Here is a 4269-nt window from a genome sequence, read left to right as displayed (position 1 = left end):
TGTTTATAAGAAATATTCTTGCGTCAATTTTGCATTAAAAAGTGGTTGCTATGAAGATTCTCTCTCTCTCTCTCTCTCTCTCTCTCTCTCTCTCTCTGTAGTATATGGATCTATGTATCTGTAGTACATGCATTTATGGATACATATGCAGTACATATGTATGTATGTCTGTACGTTATCTCATACGGAAATAGTAATAAGTGTAATAATTACACTTCCCAGCATAACATGAATGTTACTATTGTGAGAGGGTGACGTTGGCAAAGAGTCTCGACCTATTGCATTAATGATCCTGGGAAATATAAAGTCAAGGCTGCGTTCAAATACCAGATGCAATTCTCTTACGCAACGGTGACAGTCAAAGCAAGGCCGGGACTCCACTCAGGCAGGAGGAACATGCTTCTCTCTACCTCCACTTGTACATCATCACTATTATTTGTCCTTGAACATTATTTTCCTTCACGTGCTGTAATATTTTGTCCATCTATGTTCTATTAATTTAATAGGAGGGACCCCGTAAAGCTATCAATCTGCAGCTTCATTCAATAACACAATTTGTACGTTCGTTCTCTATGCGAGATAGAATTTAGAAAACCAATATTTTTTATCGGAAACGATTACAACATTGTTTGACCCCATTGCAAACACGAAACAGGATCATGACTCATGAGAGAGAGAGAGAGAGAGAGAGAGAGAGAGAGAGAGAGAGAGAGAGAGAGAGAGAGAGAGAGAGAGAGAGAGAATGTCATTCATTCACCTTCTACGGTCGTCTGCTGGTTACCCGGCCAGTCTTTCCCCTACCTAAAGAGCTCAGAGCACGTAGTGACCGATCTTTGAGTAGGACCAAGAATCCCTGGGTAGGACTGAGACCACTCACACACCACACACCGGGACAGCAAGGTCACAACTTCTCGGGTTACATCCCGAACCTACTTGCTGCTAGGTGAACAGGAGCAACATATTGGAAAAAGCTCGCCCATTTGCCTCGCCGCATCAAATATTGGAACCTGGGCCTTTTCAGTTGTGAGCCGAGCGTGCTAACCACTACACTACATGGTATGTGTGTGTGTGTGTGTGTGTGTGTGTGTGTGTCCAGGCATGCTTTGTTGTAGGGAGCAAAAAATACGGAAAAATGGAAATAAATAAAAGTAGGACAAAAGTTATTAATGGGGTCTTCTAAGGGTCTGTTTCAGGTCCATTACCTTTTCATATTCTTCATTAATGATCTAGAATTTGGGATTAGCTAGTAGCGACATCGGTAAATTTGCTTACGACACGAAAGTAAATTGGTAAGGTCAAGCAAGTAGACTGGTAAGGCCAAAGTAAGATTGGTAAGGTCAAGGGAAACGCAAACGTTTTACAGAAGTTAGACAAAAAGTATGAGTGGGCAGAAAAAAAGAGAAATGATATTCAGTGTCAACGAAAGTAGTATTCACTGGTTGGGTAGCAAAAATATTTAAATTATTAACAGAAGCCCAAGTAACAGAACGACTCATGTAATTCTAAGGCTGCTTTATATCACTCATTTTACTTAGATTATGCTGTACAATTTTGATCTCCCAATTACAGAAAGTATATACATAGATAGGCTGTAGTCTGTGCAAAGAACGATGACTTGGATGATCCAGAGGCTGAAAAACTTTGACATAATAGGTTATGATTTTAAAACATCTTAAGTAGCATTTATTGCAAAGACGCAGAGTGTGTACCAGTGATATAAATGAAGGGTTCAACAAATGACATAAATTAGATTCTCCTATTCAGGAAACGAGTGAAAGCTCACAAGAATGGTCATAAGCTAAAAGAATCCAGGTCTCTCTCTCTCTCTCTCTCTCTCTCTCTCTCTCTCTCTCTCTCTCTCTCTCTCTCTCTCTCTCTCTGTATATATATAACGACCCTAAGTGTCTTGACACCCTCCTCAACTTTTTCTTCATTAACTTCTGCAACATTCGTGGTCTAAGATCTAATTTTCAATTTGTAGAACACCACCTCTCCTCTTCTAAACCTCATCTTCTTTTCCTCACTGAAACTCGGTGTCTGAGGGAACTGACAGTAGTCCCTTTTCTGTTCCCTCCTACTTTCTCTATCCTCATTTTCAAAACAAAGCTGGACGTTGCGTTTATGTTCGCAACGACTTAACCTGCTCTCGTGCCCACGCTCTTGAATAATCCGAGTTTTCCACCATCTGGCTACGACTACAGAGTCACTCTCAAACTAAATTTATCTGTGATGTATACCTCTCACCAAACACTCCTCTGACTATAAGTAATTCTTTGAATACTTAACTTCCAAAGTGGAACACATTCTGACTCTCTTCCCTTTTGCAGATATCTCTATTCTTGGAGACTTCAATGTTCACCACCAGCTTTGGCTTTCTTCTCCCTTCACTGACCATCCTGGTGAACTAGCCTTCAACTTTGCTATCCTCCACGACCTAGAGGAATTGGTGCAACACCCTACTCGTATGCCTGACCGTCTTAGAGATACGCCCAATATTCTTGATCTTTTCCTGACCTTTAATCTTAATCTTTCTGTTTATGCTGTCACTATCTTTTCTCCATTGGGCTCCTCCGATCAGAATATCATATCTGTATCTTGTCCTATCGCTCCAGTCCCTCCTCAGGATCACCATAAGCGAAGGTGCCTCTGGTGTTTTGCCTCTCCTAGTTTGGGGTGACCTGAGGAGGTATTTTGCTGATTTTCCTTGGAATGACTACTGCTTCCGTGTCAGAGACACGAGCGCATAACAAAGGTGATAGTGTCTGGCATGGAGGCGTACATTCCTCACTCTTTTTCTCGTACTAAACCTTCCAAACCTTTGTTTAACACTTTAAGGACTTCTTGTCCTATCCACTCCTACGCTGATGATACCACCTTGCACTTTTCTACGTCTTTTCATAGACGTCCAACCCTTCAGGAGGTAAACATTTCATGCAGGGAAGCCACAGAACGCTTGACTTCTGATCTTTCTAAAATTTCTGATTGGGGCAGAGCATACTTGGTTCAATGCATCAAAAACTCAATTCCTCCATCTATCAACTCAACACAACCTTCCAGACAACTATCCCCTCTTCTTCAATGACACTCAGCTGTCCCCCTCTTCTACACGGAACATCCTCGATCTGTCTTTTACTTACAATCTGAACTGGAAACTTCACATCTCATCTCTAGCTAAAACAGCTTCTATGAAGTTAAGCGTTCTGAGACGTCTCCGCCAGTTTTCTCACCCCACCAGCTGCTAACTCTGTACAAGGGCCTTATCCGTCCATGTATGGAGTATGCTTCACATGTCTGGGGGAGTTCCACTCATACTGGTCTTCTAGACAGGGTGGAATCAAAAGCTTTTCTTCTCATCAACTCCTCTCCTCTAACTGACTGTCTTCAGCCTCTCTCTCACCGCCGCAATGTTGCATCTCTAGCTGTCTTTTATCGCTATTCTCATGCTAACTGCTCTTTTGATCTTGCTAAGAGCATGCCTCCCTTCCTCCCACGGCCTCGCTGCACAAGACTTTCTTCTTTCTCTCACCCCTATTCTGTCCACATCTCTAATGCAAGAATTAACCAGTATTCTCAATCATTCATCCCTTTCCCTGGTAAACCCTGGAAATCCCTGCCTGGTTCTGTATTTCCACCTTCCTATGACTTGAATTCCTTCAAGAGGGAGGTTTCAAAACACTTATTCATCAATTTTTGACTACTGCTTTGACCCTTTTATGGGACCGGCATTTCAGTGGGCATTTTTTTTTTTATTAGATTTTTGTTGCCCTTGGCCAGTGTCCCTCCAACATAAAAAAAAGCTTGTTCTCGTACTATACATGATAGGGAGGTGGTCCACAAAAGGTATTTAAGCCTTCCATCACTTGCACTTTATATTTCTGCCAGAAACTATGCCAGGTCTGTTCTCCAGCAAGCCAAAAACTCTTTCATTAATAGGAAATGTTAAAATCTTTTCAAGATTTAAATCCCCTCGTGACTTCTGGCATCTAGCCAAAAATATCTCCAATAACTTTGCTTTTTCTTCTTTCCCTCCTTTATTTCAACCAGATGGCACCACTGCTATCACATCTATCTCTGAAGCTGAACTCTTCGCTCAAACCTTTGCTAAATAAAAACTCTACTTTGGGTGATTCAGGGCTTGTTCCTCCCTCTCCTCCACCTTCTTACTATTTCTTGCTCCCTATTAAAATTCTTCCCAATGATGTTTTCCATGCCCTCGCTAGCTTATGGAAATGATGGAGTCCCTTCTATTGTTCTCCGAAACTGTGCCTC

Source organism: Scylla paramamosain, chromosome 25 (genome assembly GCF_035594125.1).
Source record: "Scylla paramamosain isolate STU-SP2022 chromosome 25, ASM3559412v1, whole genome shotgun sequence".
Classification (NCBI taxonomy): domain Eukaryota; kingdom Metazoa; phylum Arthropoda; class Malacostraca; order Decapoda; family Portunidae; genus Scylla; species Scylla paramamosain.
The sequence above is the reverse complement of the archived record's forward strand: the minus strand, read 5'-3'. Positions refer to the sequence as shown.